The 18,303-nt window shown below is 40.8% G+C and overlaps 1 pseudogene; it reads left to right on the forward strand.

Moving 5' to 3' along the window:
* Positions 1 to 4,667: 4,667 nt before the first annotated feature.
* LOC124709273 lies at positions 4,668 to 4,785 on the forward strand (annotated as a pseudogene).
* Positions 4,786 to 18,303: the final 13,518 nt, after the last annotated feature.

Consider the following 18,303-nt stretch of genomic DNA (forward strand, 5'->3'; position numbering starts at 1 on the left):
TCCAGTTTGAGAAACATGCTCCCGAACAGTTTCTGTACGCTGGGCACAGCTGCTTCGCGTGTCCACAATTCGAATTTGTAAACGTCTGTATGGCAATGCTTGTTGATAGCTCTGTAGAGGGTTATCACTTTCGCCTACAGCTGTTTGCCCTTGGCAATTGAAAGCTGTCAAAAGCGCTGTCAGACATCTGGGATTTACTTGAGTTGACTCGACTGTAGTAATGTCTTGTAGTAAAGAATAAATGTATTAATACTTCATGCATGACGCGACATTTTTCACCTATCTCAGTATTGATGACGTCATATCTCTTGAACTCTATGTCGTTCAATGACATATTTGTGTAGGTACATTCAGCTTCGTATGTGGATACAGTCAGCGAAATATGTTGCGAATAGAATTAGTAGCAAAAAAATAAAAAATTTAAAGGTCGTGCATGACGGAGCAGTTTTTACGGGTCTCAGTGTTTATGACGTCATATATCGTGAACTATGTGTGGCATCATAATAAACTTTTGCATTTTGCGGCATATGTGAATATCTTCGAAATTTATTGCGAGTATAGTTACGAGTGCCGAAGTACGATAGGCTTAAACGTCACTGATGATGCGGCAGTTTTCGGCGCATCTTATTGTTTATGACGTTATATCTACTGAACTATGATAGGCAGGCGTTTCTTATCCTCACAGCGAATGTTGTCTGACAGTAAGGGACATATGTACCAAGTCTGAGATCGGTCCATTGGTTTAAGAGGAGATGTGGAACACACACACACACACACACACACACACATGTTTATTATAAATATGGATGTACAAGGACCAAGGGGGAACAATGTGAATCGAAGACGAAGAACGAGGTGCTAAGATTAAAAAGGGTTTAAGATAGAGATATAATCTTTAGCCCCTACTGTTCAATCTGCTATCTTGGAAGGATAGTGACACGTGACGGACGAAGCAAGGAGGACACAAAAAGCAGCTTAGTGCAGTCAAAGAAGGCGTTCCTGTCCGAGAGAAGTCGGCTAGTATCAAACATTGGGCTTAATCTGAGGAAGAAATTTTTGAGTGTGTATGTTTAGAACGCAGTGTTATATGTTAGTGAATCATGGACTGCGAGAAAATAAGAAAATCGAAGCGTTTGAAATGTGATGCCATAGAAGGATGTTGAAAATTAAGTAGACTAATAAGAAAAGGGATGAGGACGTTCTCCACAGAATAGGCGAAGAAATACCTATGGAAAAGATTGACGAGAAGAAGGTACATGACGATAGGTCAGGCCTTAAGACACCAGGAAATAACATCCACCGTACTAGAAAGAGCTGCAGAGGGTAAAAAACTGTAGAGGAAGCAAAGATTGCACTACACCCAACAAACAATTTAAAAAGTAAGATGAAGTGCTGCTCTAAGATGAAGTTGGCACAAGAGAGACATTAGTGATGGGCCATGTCGAACCAATCAGAAGACTGATGACTCACAAAAAAAAGTCTTATGCCATAGAATGAGTTCCAAGTCCTCCCACAACACCTGTATTTACGATTCCACATAGTTTTAGACAATGTATTTCTTGTAGGCAGTAGACAATATCTTGGAATGTTAAACTTTTTGACGGATATAAACAGATCGGTTTTGTAAGCAGCCAGTTCGATAGTGCAACTAGAAAATGTTTTCCTCCTCTCATTACTAACAAACAAACCCAGCCAATGCCATTATGGTTTTTAATATAGTCACTTTCCAATAGACACCGGTTCCATCACAACGTTGCACCTTTTCTCCTCATCAAGATGCTCTTGAACACTTTTTACAGTTTTCGTTGTTTGAAAGATGACTACTGCTCCTCCTTCGAACGACCCAATAGCTTGAAGTCCTGCCATTGAGGGAATGACGAATGTCACCTGATGATGTGTAAAATATTGGTAGAGCCCACTGTGGCTTCACCACCGTTCTTATTCTTCTATTTTTCTACTTCAGGGGATATTTAACTGCTGACAATGATGCTTGAATCCATGTTTCTTAGTCGTTTTGGGTTTTATTTAGTAAACAACGAGCATTCTCATAACTTGACAAAAGTTTAATGCGGCACAGAACTTAAGATTGGCACGAATTGTGAAAGGAGTGCGTGTGTATAAAGAAGACTAGACTACTCTCATAGATTATGACAAATAAGCCCTGTTACTCTGGAGGTACGCAGAATGTAAATTTTTAATGCCCAAGAGAACAAACTTCATAATATGACCTGACTCGAAAGTGGTAGTATCCACACACTTTCATAAATTTAGCACAACGGAAAGACATAAGTCCTGCATGTACGATATGTGTCAATAGTCTATAAAGTGGTAGAGCGCTTGCCCGCGAAAGGCAAAGGTCCCGAGTTCGAGTCTCGGTCGAGCACAGAGTTTTAATCTGCCAGAAGTTTCATATCAGCGCACACTCCCCTGCAGAGTGAAAATCTCATTCTATAAATGATTAGCTTTGTGAATGCTATAGATTACTTCAAATATGTGTTAGCGTTCCACTTATAGTGTTCAGCTGCGCACTGGAGCTGGAGCTGTTTTCTCTTTTGTGTCAAACTCAAAATGCATGAAATACTGATCAATTGTAATCCTAATTCACTTCGTACCTAACACTGATTTATATGAGTGAAGCGACACAACGCTTTGTCTCACAGCAGCCAGCAGAAGTGCAGCACATGATGACTTACATTTCATCAGCAAAGATACAAGAGGAAAGGCAGCGGGGGGGGGGGGGGGGGGGGGGGAAGGGTTGTCAAACCCCTCCCAGAACCATCAAGGATTGTTTTTGAAAGTGTGTTTACAGTTTCTCAGGTTAAAATATGGTGAATATTACTTTTAATGAATATGAAGTTAAATTTTGACTATTGAACACTTACAATGACTGTTAGAATCTAAAGTTTGCCAACAGTGAGGATTGGCCTAATGTCTATAAGTTGTCGATGCTAAGCTGAGCTTCGATACTTACTGCTGGTCGGTATACGTCAGTACAATGTGTGCAGACTTATTATGTTTCCGAGTGCTACCAACTTCCGTGGTCTGATAGCTGTAGCACTATAGTTGCGCGGCGAATTCATGTTGTGTGTCAACTGAAAAATAGCGCAACGAATAGATCTGAAGATGAACAACTTTATGACATGCTTCCACATAATCTTGTTACTTCCGTGTGTAATTTGTACCGTAGTTGCTGACTATCTGCGCGCACGTATGCCTCCAGTTGCATCATTTTACAGCAGACAGACAACACTTCTCCCCTTACGTCTCTCCTCAACGCGGTGACAAAGTTCTCCTTCCTGTTTTCTCCGTCCGTCACGCTTCACAGAACTGCAGACTTAAATTAGCACCGACGACTTATACCGACTTCTCCCTCGATATCTGTAGAGCGGAATTATTGTAACTTTAATCTCTAAAACATCAAATAAAAGAAACATAGCTTAATCAACATAGTGGTTACCAAAAACTTGAAGGCTTTTAATGCTTAGACTTCAGAGTATCTCAGAGTTTGTAGTGATGTAACATTATGTACCTAATACATAAGGTGAACCTGTTTCCAAATATATAACTACCCGATCACTGAGTGCGTGTGTTTGCTTTACGGTTAAGCGACGAGTAAAATCTGCAGTAGTTTAAAACGTTTCGCCGCACTGATAGCAAAAAGGGTGGTGCAGTATTTAGCATGAATGAGGTTGTGTTGTTTGACAGTTCATCTAAAGTGTTCCTTCAGGTTAAGTTTTTTTTAATATGTATGTTGGAAGAGTGAAGTATTATCAAATAATTTCGTTAATTTAATCACATTAACTTCACATGACAATAAATGTAACATTTGTATCACCCATTCAGTATCAAGGTTACGGGATTACCGTTTAAATAAACCATAAACTTTTTTCTAGTGGCGTTTTAAATGCATTAAAATAAGGGTAATGTTCCAAAGGATAGACTCATTGGGGAAAAAGTACGTTAAGAACGGAAATGTGACTTCAGAAAGCAACATTGAGAGGAGCCATGGAATTTACTGAAGGTACCACAGAAGAAGTGGAAATTGTGAGCTTGATGGTACAAAAAATTCTGGGACTGTCTTTGAGAGATCAACTGAAATTCGCCAGCAGCTGGAGATCTCAACCTTAGTTTCCTGGATGAGTAAGATCAAAATGAACAAACCAAACTGCTTGATGTGTGATGCTTAAGAGTACTTTCGAGGGGCGGTCTTTATTACATTTTAAGATTGTTTTACAACAGAGCTTAGGTTAAAGTTTACAGAAAATAAGAAAGTGCTGACTGCATTTTGTTCACTGTTCCCGATTTCAACCAGTAAAGTACTCTTAGTGGCGGAAAACGACAAGGGTTCAAAGCCTTAATTGATTTCTCCGTTGAATGCAAAGTTGAAGACATTCTTGCAGAACTACATGTACGGAGACGGTAATCTGTGAAAGAACATTCCGGCCTTCATCTACCTCGGAAGACTTCTATCCAAATATCAACGACCTCCTGAAGATGTTGGCCACACTTTCTGTACTTAACAGCTATAGCAGAGAGGTCACCTCTACTTCCAACAGATGCAAGAAATAATACGAAAGAATAAAATTCAACGAAAGAGATTAGTTTTGAAGTTTATTGACTAACATTAAGTCGTATAACAATTATTAAATTATCATTTATTAGTATAAGCCAACGGCCTTGTCGCAGCGGTAACACCGGTTCCCGTCAGATCACCGAAGTTAAGCGCTGTCGGGCTTGGCTAGCACTTGGATGGGTGACCATCCGGTCAGCCGAGCGCTGTTGGCAAGCGGGGTGCCCTCAGCCCTTGTGGAACAAACTGAGAAGTAGTGGCTCCAGTCACGAAAACCGACAACGGCTGTGAGAGCGGTTGCTGACCACATGCCCCTCCATATCGGTCACATCCGCATCCGGTGACGCCTATGGGCTGAGGATGACATGACGGTCGGTCAGTACCGTTAGGGTCTTTCGAGATCTGTACGGATGGAGTTTAGTTTAGTTTAGTAGTTAATTTATTAATATCCGGACAGTCACATTAATGTGGTTGGTTGATTTGAGGGAGGTGACCAAACAGTGAGGGCATCGGTCTCATTGGATTAAGGAAGGAGGGGGAAGGAAGTCGGCCGTGTCCTTTCAAAGGAACCATCCTGGCATTTGCCTGAAGCGATTTAGGGAAATCACGGGAAACCTAAACCAGGATGTCCGGCCGCATGTTTGCACCGTCATCCTCCCGAGTCCAGCGTGCTAACCACTGCGCCACCTCGCACGGTCACAGATTAATGTGACCACGGCCTATGTGCGACATCGACGTGCAATAATCACTCACGTACGGCAGGTGAGGGTATGTAAAGCGTGTCGAGGGGATGGTGAAAACAGTGCAGTTATTCTCGTATTATGCAAAAGGGGCGATATATCTACTGTCCCGGAAGTATAAGATCACTGGCTTTCAGGACAAGGGTGGAAGCATTTCCGAAGCGGTTAAGTCTGTTCACTGTTCGCGTGCCGCCGTGGATAAGGTATACCGTGCGTTACAAAATGGCGCTATCCAAAACTGGCGCTGAGGCAACTGTATTGCACCACGGGACATAGATGAACAGGACTGAACGACCGCTACGGAGATGCGTACCGGCGGATAGATGTGCAATGCTGAGCAACTGACTGTGCAGATGAACCAAGGGGCTACCAACAGTGTTTTAATTTCCCTCCCTCTCTGAGATTGGAAATTAAATTATCATGACTGGATAGTATCTACACTGATGCTCTTAAATTAAGGGTAATTGCAGAATGTGGTACCACACATCGTGGCACTACAAAAAACTGGCGCTAATACAATAGGCACATAGGGAACACACATGACACAGACCTGTAAGTCCACGGTATTGGTGATAAGTTGAGAAAACCGTGCCGAAACACATGTGCTACAAAACGCCACTGCTTCCTGCGCAAGGACCCCGACATCAATGTGGGATATGATCACCATGCACACATACGCAAGCCGCACAACGGGTTGGCATACTCTGGATCAGGTGGTCGAGCACCTGCTGGGGTATAGCCTCCCATTCTAGCACCAGTGCCTGCCGGAGCTCCTAAACTGCCGTAAGGGTTTGAAGACGTGCAGCGATACGTCGACCGATAGCATCCCAGACGTGCTCAATGGGGTTTAGGTCTGGAGAGCAGGCAGGCCACTCCATTCGCCTGATATCTTCTGTTTCAGGGCAGCTCGTTGGGGCCGTGCGTTATCATCCATCAGGAGGAAGGTGGGACCCACTGCACCCGTGAAAAGGCGGACATACTGATGCAAAATGATGTCCCGATACCCCTGACCTGTTACAGGTCCTCTATCAGAGACATGCATAAGTGTACGTGCACCAATCATAATCCCACCCCACACCATCAAACCACGACCTCCATACAGGTCCCTTTCATGGACATTAAGGGGTTGGTATCTGGTTCCTGGTTCAGGCCAGATGAAAACCCAGTGAGAATCACTGTTCAGACTATACCTGGACTCGTCTGTGAACATAACCTGGGACCACTGTTCCAATGACCATGTACTGTGTTCTTGACACCAGACTTTACGGGCTCCCCTGTGATCAGGGGTCAGTGGAATGCACCTTGCAGGTCTCCGGGCGAATAAACTATGTCTGTTCAGTCGTTTGTAGACTGTGTGCCTGGAGACAACTGTTCCAGTGGCTGCGGTAAGGTCCCGAGCAAGGCTGCCTGCAGTACTCCGTGGCCGTCTACGGGCACTGATGGTGAGATATCGGTCTTCCTGTGGTGTTGTACACTGTGGACGTCGCGTACTATAGCGCCTGGACACGTTTGCTGTCTGCTGGAATCGTTGCCATAATCTTGAGATCACACTTTGTGGCACACGGAGGGCCTGTGCTACGACCTGCTGTGTTTGACCAGCCTCCAGTCGCCCTAGTATTCTGCCCCTCACAACGTCATCAATATGTGTCCTTTGAGCCATTTTCAACACACAGTCACCATTAGCACGACTGAAAACTCCTGCACACTTACTCGCTGCACCGTACGCTGACATGCACCATCATACCTCTGCGTATGTGGACTGCTGCCAGCGCCACCCTGCGACGATCGAAAGTCAAATGCACCGCATGATTATACCCCGAGGTGAATTAAACCCGCAAACCGCCCACCAGAGCGTTGTTTCACCATATATCACCATTATTCTTAATTTATGAGCATGAGTGTAGTTACTTGAATGGAAAATTTTGGGTGAGAGATGTCCCTTCCCCAATAGTTTTACAGAATTATTTCCCATTCTTCCAGGTATAAAATTAATTACTCCACCTGGAATAAAATCTCTGTGGCTCTGCAGAATTCCGGCGATCGTTGACTGAAAATTCTTCAAATAATCAGAGCCGCAATCATACGCTGTGGTGAAGCCGTCTTGGGTGCTATGACGTACTCATCCTGCAGCATGGGAATCTGTGTCCAAGTTGTGTATCAATTTCGATAAATTCAGGAAGTTAATCTTTTAAAATAGGGCATAAGCGACCGTGGTGCAGGCTCTACTGATTTCGCAGGACTCGAAGTTCCCTACGAGCTACGACACACCAAATAATGTCCCGAGCCACAAACAAGGGAGAAGTTAAAATAACCAGAGAACTGAACGTAACTTTTCCATTCATGAAATTATAATAATCCATAACCGATTTTCCTGCCTACATTTCAGTACACATCATCCTCTAGTACGAGACGAAATGTTATCATAATTCGGTATTCAAAATGGCCGCTTACAACAATGTCACTAATTACAATTCCACTGCGATCCTGCTCTCCGCCATTCTAAATCAGGAATAGTAAGTCCACCGTACACGTAATGTTCCACGTTATATCTACAGAGCATTTACACTCCTGGAAATGGAAAAAAGAACACATTGACACCGGTGTGTCAGACCCACCATACTTGCTCCGGACACTGCGAGAGGGCTGTACAAGCAATGATCACACGCACGGCACAGCGGACACACCAGGAACCGCGGTGTTGGCCGTCGAATGGCGCTAGCTGCGCAGCATTTGTGCACCGCCGCCGTCAGTGTCAGCCAGTTTGCCGTGGCATACGGAGCTCCATCGCAGTCTTTAACACTGGTAGCATGCCGCGACAGCGTGGACGTGAACCGTATGTGCAGTTGACGGACTTTGAGCGAGGGCGTATAGTGGGCATGCGGGAGGCCGGGTGGACGTACCGCCGAATTGCTCAACACGTGGGGCGTGAGGTCTCCACAGTACATCGATGTTGTCGCCAGTGGTCGGCGGAAGGTGCACGAGCCCGTCGATCTGGGACCGGACCGCAGCGACGCACGGATGCACGCCAAGACCGTAGGATCCTACGCAGTGCCGTAGGGGACCGCACCGCCACTTCCCAGCAAATTAGGGACACTGTTGCTCCTGGGGTATCGGCGAGGACCATTCGCAACCGTCTCCATGAAGCTGGGCTACGGTCCCGCACACCGTTAGGCCGTCTTCCGCTCACGCCCCAACATCGTGCAGCCCGCCTCCAGTGGTGTCGCGACAGGCGTGAATGGAGGGACGAATGGAGACGTGTCGTCTTCAGCGATGAGAGTCGCTTCTGCCTTGGTGCCAATGATGGTCGTATGCGTGTTTGGCGCCGTGCACGTGAGCGCCACAATCAGGACTGCATACGACCGAGGCACACAGGGCCAACACCCGGCATCATGGTGTGGGGAGCAATCTCCTACACTGGCCATACACCACTGGTGATCGTCGAGGGGACACTGAATAGTGCACGGTACATCCAAACCGTCATCGAACCCCTCGTTCTACCATTCCTAGACCGGCAAGGGAACTTGCTGTTCCAACAGGACAATGCACGTCCGCATGTATCCCGTGCCACCCAACGTGCTCTAGAAGGTGTAAGTCAACTACCCTGGCCAGCAAGATCTCCGGATCTGTCCCCCATTGAGCATGTTTGGGACTGGATGAAGCGTCGTCTCACGCGGTCTGCACGTCCAGCACGAACGCTGGTCCAACTGAGGCGCCAGGTGGAAATGGCATGGCAAGCCGTTCCACAGGACTACATCCAGCATCCCTACGATCGTCTCCATGGGAGAATAGCAGCCTGCATTGCTGCGAAAGGTGGATATACACTGTACTAGTGCCGACATTGTGCATGCTCTGTTGCCTGTGTCTATGTGCCTGTGGTTCTGTCAGTGTGATCATGTGATGTATCTGACCCCAGGAATGTGTCAATAAAGTTTCCCCTTCCTGGGACAATGAATTCACGGTGTTCTTATTTCAATTTCCAGGAGTGTATATCACGAGTCAGAGATACCCAGAGTCTTTATATCACGAGTCAGAGGTAATCTGTCTCCCGCACTCGTAATAAGTCTTTAAGCCATATAAATTACTAAAATGTTGACTGCTGTTCGTTGGTGGAGTGTGTGGAATATTCAGTATATGCCGTACGGCGCTTCAACGTCTACTGAGTGTCGACAGGCTTCTCTCTTCAGTACGTCATCCGTTACGCTTGATAGGGAATATGATGGCTGGCGTGCTTTTTCGAGCAACGTCTGAAAGCAAACAATCGACAGAAGGGTCCCGCCTAAGGAGAGAGCGTTATGGATTATGCCCACCCGCAAATGCAGGTGAGTTTTCCTGATAGGGAATATGACGGCTGGCGTGTTAGAAGACTACTAGGACTGATTTACCGTACACCCCTGGTCACTAAACTCCCTGGATTTAAACCCAATAGAGAATCTGTGGGACCACCTGGATCGGACAATTCGTCTTATGAATCCTCTATTGAGAAACTTAGAGCAGTTGCCCACGACACAGGAATTGGTATGGCTCCGCTACTTCCTAAGACCGTCCAGAACCTCAGTGACTTTCTGCACGTCCCGCAGCATTCCGTGCTGCAAAATGTAGTTATTGAGGCTTTTGACAGGTGCTCACATTAATGTGACTACACATTGTACCTACAACTTTTAAAAATAAACAATGTACGCTGCTGTATCGGTTGAACTAAGTTGGTAATAGTGTTTTATCCTTTCCAAGAGGACTAAATGCGTTAGCCCTCTTGTCCATTCATCGATCAGTACCTATTAAGCCATTGGAGGTGATAGACAACCTCACCAAGAAAAATGTGAAACTGGATGTCATTCTTCGGGTGATGCTATTTATTGCCTGGTACCTTTGGTTTATTTTTAAGTATTTTATGCCATAATGTACACTGATGGTAAAAAAACGCAGCATCAAGAAGGAGTTGTGCGCTATAAACGAAAGTTGGTAACTTTATTTTTAATTATTTTAAGCCATAATGTTCACTGACGGGGAAAAACGCAGCATCAAGAAGAAGTTGTGCGATATACACGAAATTTGGTGTGCGTGTTTTTACACGGTGATGTCTATTCAAATTTCGCGCCAGTCGCGTAAGAGTGGCGCTAGTGGCACCAATAATAGTATGCAAATTAACTTTGCTTTAAATACACGCTGAAACGGTCGAGGACGTTAGTTATATTTGTGATTGGACGTGGTGAATTGATGTTAGTCAAAAAAGCCTTTCAAGCGACAAAGACGCCATTATCATCACATTAGTGAGTTTAAACGAGATCGTGTAATAGGGATACGAGGAGCTGGACGTTCCTCCTCCGATATTTCGGAAAACAAGTGGCTGGAATGTAGCCACTGTACATGACTGCTGGTAGTGGTGGTCACGAGAACGCACAGTCGCAAGAAGACCTGTCGCAGGATATGCACGTTGCACTACCGATAGGAAAGAATAATGCGTTCGGCATATGGCTGTGGCGTATCGTACTGCACTTGCAGCAGCAATTTGAGCAGCAGTTGTACCAAGGTGACACAACGAACTGTTACAAATCGGGTACTTCGAGGATAGCTCTGAGCCAGACGCCCTTTAGCATTCATTCCACTGACTGAAACAACTGCCATTTGTGACTTCAGAGCTCATGATGGGGCGACGTGAAGGTTTGTTGTGTTTTCTGATGAAAGCTGGTTCTGCCACGGTGTCAGTGATGTCTTTGTTTTGGTAGGAGGAGGCCAGTTGAGGGCTGGAACCAACCTGTCTGCGTCTAGACGCACTGGACCTACACTTGGAGTCATTGTCTGGGGTACAATTTCGTATCAGAGTAGGAGCACTCTAATGGTTATCCCACGCACCGTGAACGCAAATTCGTACTCCAGTCTGGTGATTCGACCTGCTGGGCTGCCATTCGTGAACAGTATTCCAAAAATGTCTTTCAATAGGATACCGCTCACCCACATACCAATGTTGTAACCCAACATGCTGTACACATTGTCGGCATCTTGCTTGGCCTGCTGGATTTGTCCCCAACATATGGGACATCATCAGGCAACAACTTCAGCATCGCCCACAACCAGGCACGGAACTCCATCTCACAAACTGACATGCGCCACCTGCACAACACAGTACGTGCACGTTTGCATGTTTGCATTCAACATTCTGGTGGTTAGACAGCTTATTAATGTACAAGCATTTCACACCTACATTAATGTGTGATTTCGATGTTAATCAGTTAAAATGCTACCTAGCCATATATATTACCGATAATTCGTTACTCTACGTTATTTTTTGGCACTGTGATTACTTCCATCGCTGTATTTATTTATGCACCTGTAGAACAATGTACTTGGTATGTATGTGATCAAAACTACGTACAATGTTCTTTATATTTAACTCTAAATCATTTTTCAGAAACATTAATCCTCAAGCTAACTGATGGTTTACTCTTTGATAATAATTACAACAGTATAGATCTCAAGGCACTCTTATTGAAGGGTGACCAGTTTCTATCATCACACGATCATCTTCAGACCTACAGCTGTAATATAGTACAGGATATAAACTAGAGAGATACATTTAAATAACTCAAAATTAGCTATAAAATTAAAAATCGTAGGTATACGCATATTGATAGAAAATGGCTGTGTGTTGAGCACCAACCACTGACTGACAATAGTCAAGTGCTGGACACAGCAGTACAGCTATTTGTTAAATGTTGGTGGCTCTGCCTACTGCTGACAGTATGATCTCAGTGTCAGCCAATCGGGTATAAGTCGAGAGAACTATGTACAAAAAGATGTACTTACTAGTAAATTAATCGTCAAAATTACATAGAATAATGTTAAAACAAACAAGAAACAGCTTGTTAACACAGCTATTTTCAAATAAATATGCTAAGGGATTTAAAAAGGAAACAATAAACGTTCCATTCGTTAAGAACAGGTTAGCCTCTAGCGGCAAATTATTACTATGTTCTTGGTTTCTATGGTGAAGTAGGACGCCATATCAATGCTGTAGCATCAGGGCGATATCCCATAATATGGCTGTGAATATCGGTAGGTGATATCCAGCAGAAGACCTTCCACAGATGTATGAAGCAGTTGGTTACTATAGCCACATCCATCGATAAATGAAGTAGATAACTCTCTGCAGATGTAGTTCGAGGATATAAATAAGCAGTAACCATTAATGCAAGTATCGATATATATTAATAGCTGTAGTCCTACTATTCTAACAAATAGTAACAAAAGTAGTGTGAAGGGCTAGCAATATTAAAGGAAAATACGTGTTATATTTTTAAAATAAACTGATGAAACTAGTGATGTCAAAAGAAATAAATTACGATTCCATAAAGAACAATATAAATTAAAAATTCAGTGCTGTGACTGACCTAATGTGCTGTTTATTTGTAAATGTAATAACATTATACAATGATGTAAGAAAATAATTTGAAATTAACGAGCCAAGGCATTTGAATAAAATAACAGAGAAGCACAATAGTATATATCAAATAAAAAGAATGTAAAGAAGGGTGTAAAACAGTTTTGTACAGCTATAAAATCAGCATAACAGAGCAAGTATTCAGAGTGGTTAGGGTTCATCAACAAGCTGATCAAACGAGGATTTGGTATGTGCAGCACCAGTAGTATGTTCTCTAAAACGTGTTAAAAAGTTATGGCCAGTTTGTCTGCGATATTATTTATTGTAGTCATTCCACTATCATTCATAGATGCCAGAACTTCGATGTTTATTAGTTTCGCGAGTTGTATGTGATGAACAAAAGTAGTTGTGTTTCAATAAATGTACCTGGTGATCTAGACTCTCAGAATTATTTTCGAAGATAATAATTTGATTGCTGACAGACGAGTAGCACTGTTTGAATAAGATCTGGAATCAAAGATGCATTTATGAAGAAAGACACATTAAATCTTGACGTGTATAACTTCCCCTTCATATTAGCAATCTGTTGTCACCATTAATATCCCAACAGTTAATTATATTTACAGATGAGAAAATTAATCTCTTATGAGAAACAATACCAGACACACATAAAAATAAAATTTCAGCCCTTGTCAGTCAATAAACTGTGCTTTCACAACCTGCTTGACCAAACATATATATACAATTTTTCTCCTAGGTTAGCTAACTTAACTAATATTATTTTCACTCCTACTAAAACAACTCTTTTAAACAAAGGCCTTAAATATAATTTAACTCGAGAACTGAATAATAATAATAATATGGAACTGGTGACGTAAATGTTGTTGTAAAACTTTCTCAGCTTAAATACAGAAATTAATTATGTTGAAGTTAAAACTAAAAATATTATTAAAAAATAAAAATAAAAATAAAAGTAACAATAAATATAAAATCATTAAAGAGATCAATCACAAACTAATAACTAACAAAGCAATCATAATTATGGCAGTTAAAGGTAATAATACTCTTGTCATTGTTAGTGAAAATTATTACATCTCTAAAACATTACAGTTTTTACTGCCAATGGAATTACTGAAATTAAAAAGACCAACTATAAAATTTCAAACTAGAATTAAATAACTGGTTGATGAGCATAATTTTTTGTTTTTGCCATAAGAGAAAGCAAAGCTTAAAGTTCTGAAGCCTACATTACCTAGGCTGAGACCACAAATTATATTACATAAACAAATTTAGTGATTCGCCTTATTGTAAACAATATGGACTGTCCCCCTTACAAGATAAATAAGAAACTCAATGAAATCTTGTAACTTTTTACATTTATGAAGAAAATTTCAGTATTAAAAGCACTTACGAATTCACTGAATCAATATTTGATGTAGTAATTCCAGATTTGCATCGTTAGGTGTCATCAATCTTTACACCAACATACACATTCAAGGGACTATCACCATCACTAAGACAACTTCATGCATCAAAAATTATGAGTACTGAAGAGATAGTTAAATTAATTTAACTACTAGATACTACTCTTGCTTTTAAATATTTTTCATTTAATAATAGAATTTATATTCAGGAGGATGGTCTTGCTATGGGGGGTGCACTTGCCAGCACTTTTACTAATATCTTTGTAAACTATGTCAAGCTGCAATTTTTCAGAAATAATTTGGAAACAACCGATAAAACTATTTATTATAAATGATATATGGATGACATTTTGTTACTAAATGAAAACTTGCAAGGGAAGAAATTGATCTCCTTAAAAAATGTACATGCTAAACTTTCTGTCACAATAGAGCATGAAAACCAAAAGAGTGATATTTTTCTAGAACTTTCAGTTTCAAATCAAAATGGAAAACATTTTTTCTCTATTTACAGAAAACCAACATCAATGGATATAATAGTTAATGCCATTTCATGTCATCATTATAAATATAAAAAAGTGTTCTTCAAAATAATGGTACATAGGTTATTAAAATTACCTTTTCAACTTGATGCAGTCCAGAAAGAAATTTATACTTTAAAACAAATTTCAACTGCCAAGTATCTTAGTGCTAATCAAGTCGATTTTTTACATCAAAAATTACAACAAAAAATAGTGTAGTCACAAATTCCAATAGGAGGTATACCAAAGCGACTTATATGGGATTATTTCAGACAAAGCAAACAAATTATTTAAAAAATGATCTGATATAGTCGTCACAAGTAACAACTACAACAAAAGAAATTAAAACATACAATTGCTGAATCTAATAAATATCGAAATTCTGGCATCTACAAATAACAGTGGAATGACTACAATAAACAATATATCAGACAAACTGGCCATAACACTTTAATATGTTTTAGAGAGCATACTACTGGCACTGCACATACCAAATCCTCATTTGGTAAGCATGTTAATGAACCATAATCACTCTGAAGGTTGTATTTCTAGCAATACAGAAACTTTACATAATGCACCTAAAGGGCTACTTCTTAATACGTTAGAAGAAATCGAAATTTATTCATATTACAAACAAAGCCTCATCTGTTATAAATGAGCAGCTAGACTTCAAAACAAACGTTTCTTTGAGCTTTTTGACGATCTGCTATAGAATACTTACTCTGATGTGTGTGGTGTTTTTTTAAGAAAAATATTTATATTTTGATTAAATTATTATTCTCTTGTGAAGATTCAGAAATCTATTGTGAGTTTTGCACCATTTCTTGGCGGGAAGAGCAAAGACTTTTCAAAAACTTAAGTACTGTATGTGATAGTTTATATGTCACCTGAAATCGTTCACAGAAGGTGTAGCGTTCTCAAGATTAAGAAAAGAGTTCGCATTGCCACTTAATTTATTTGTGTAGTGATTATGTTCGATCATGACCGAATATGAGACATAGCAACTACGAACAGAGAAACTTAAGGGACCATACAGAGCTGGAAATTTTCTTTGCTATACTACACCACACGGTAAAAGAATCTGGATTTAAATCACAAACAAGGTAAATGAAAATGCGCCTTCTGCCTTAACTACGATGTTTGCTGACATGCAGTCAGTCCCTGGTAGCTATATGAAAACTATAAAAACACACTTATTTCTGTTGCCATTAATAGGAGATGGATAGCATGGAAATACTTTAAGTAAGAAGCAGGCACTACAGCATTTGAGAGCACAATAATCAATTTAATTACCTTAGTCAGTATTACTAACAATAGGCTCCATACAATTTCAGTTTTCTATCTTGTTGGCTGTTTCTTTAAATAAATTCCTTTCACATCTTCGATACTTCATCTTAGATGCACACATAAATTCTTACATAGTACTGAACAATAGTAATATTATAGAATAACTAATTAGTGATTGTGGACCAAGCCACACACACGTCTGGCGTCTTTAAAAAATATATCAGGACTGTGGTAACAGAAGAGGATTACAATTCTTCAACTATCAAAAAATAAGAAACACAAAATATCGCTATTGATACAATTTATGAACAATTCGTATTCTGCATTGTGGCGCGTAAGATATCAGGTAGTCACTGCTCAGTGATGACCTAAGAAATTTTTACACAAATTGTATGACTTTTATGAGCCTGCATGTTTAGATTATTGAACGTAAGTTTATTTAAGCTATCGAAACAGATACTAATATTACATGTTCTGATTTTGTAGCTGCACAAAACTATTTTCCAGCCGTCCTTACAGTCTTTTTATCGTGATATATACTATGTTTCTTTTTTATTTTATTTAAATACAGTTGCTCATGACACTTTTTTCTTAATTTCAAATTATTTTCTTGTTTCTTTATTACATTTACAAATAATTGCCACATTAGGTCAGTCACAGCACTGCATTTTTAATTTATATTTGTTTTTCATGAAATTATTATAATTTATTTCTTTTAACATTACTAGTTTCACCAGCTTATTTTAGAAATACAGGCATGTAGTTTCCTTTAATAATGCTAGCCTCTCATACCACTTTTGTTACTACTTGCTAGAATAGTACGATCTATAGCTATTTATGCATATACCTTTTTCTAATTTTATAGCTAATTTTAAGTTCTTGAAATGAATCTCTCTAATTTTTATCCTGTACTATATTACAGCTGTAGGTCTGAAGATGATCATGTGATGATAGAATCTGGTAACCTTTCAATAAAACTGCCTTGCAGTCTAGACTATTATAATTACTTTCAAAGATGATATTTTGATCGCTGATACCTCCAACAATGTTTTCACAAATAGTGGTTTACTTTTTTATTCAGGTGCATGGTGTGTCTTGGAAGTGTTATTGCCTGATAAACTATATTGAGAAAGAAAGCAATTGAAGTGGTCTGTTATCTAACATGCAGCTCGTAAACACAAAACACAGTACGAATTTTGCTACTACAATGCTTTCATCTGCATGTTTTGTGCCTGTTCGATTCCGCCACTTCATTGAGCCGTTTGAACAACGCTCTGTGGCGTCCTGTGCATGCCGCTGGAGAGGTGCTGACCGCACTGCTGAGCAGCGGGGGGAGGGGGGCGGTTGGGCGCACTGTGGCCCATTCCGGCAGCGCGCCTTTTCGAGCGCGGACTTCCAAGCTGAGTGATCAGCAAGAAAACAGCGTCTGCCATCACGTCATTGGCCCATGTGTTGGGCGTGCCACGTGCCTCGACCTGCCAATGAGTTGCACTTACCAACAAGATCTGATGTTAGGTTGATGTCGGCTCAGTTTGGATTGTAAGAAATGGAGGTCGAGTTCCTATTTTACTTTTGGACCGCTAGGAACTTGGGTGTCAGAAGCTCCCGATTACAGGCGTCCTATAATCTTTGCTACTGGCAAGTTCAAAGGTGACTGCTTTCTTTGTTTGCATAAATGTTTTCTATTCGCTACTGAAATTATGACAGTTCAATGTTAATTTACATTGCTATTTGAGTGTCTGTCAGTAGTAGTGATTTCTTTCGACACCTGTCTGTGATAATTAGTAGCCACTCATATTCTAATGTTTTGAGTGTTTTGGGTGGTTCTATTTTGTTTAAACCGTACTCTTATATCTTAAAACCTCTGGTGATACCTGCTATTTGGAAGAATCTATTTGAATTTATAATAATAATGCACATTATGTAATTGTTTTAAAAAGGAAAATGTAAATGGCACCACAGATCTGTGTTTTTTATGGTAACTGGCGTTGGTAACTGGTTAGTGTAGAATTCAATTTGATGTATTTCTGTATAAGTAATCCTCTTCTATACTCTCCTACCACCATATTATCAGAATTTTTAATAGATGCAATGTGTGTTCCAATACTAAACATTGAAATAGCAAATGACAATTCAGCTGCCGATATTTTGCAATACCGATAGTGATCTGAATGAACATCTTGTATCTGAACAGAAATAAAATCTCTCCGTCCCTTTCAGAAGAAAAAAAATCTAGACCCCTGCATCAGCACCTGAAATCTAATTAACATGCCCAGAGATTCTGATTGTTATTTATAATTCTCAGTGCCAGCTCTGCAGCCGAGTGGGGACGACAGAGTCACTGTTACTTGTCTAGTTAACTGTCGTAACACAAGATGGCGGCCAACCA

Source organism: Schistocerca piceifrons, chromosome 7 (assembly GCF_021461385.2).
Source record: "Schistocerca piceifrons isolate TAMUIC-IGC-003096 chromosome 7, iqSchPice1.1, whole genome shotgun sequence".
NCBI lineage: Eukaryota > Metazoa > Arthropoda > Insecta > Orthoptera > Acrididae > Schistocerca > Schistocerca piceifrons.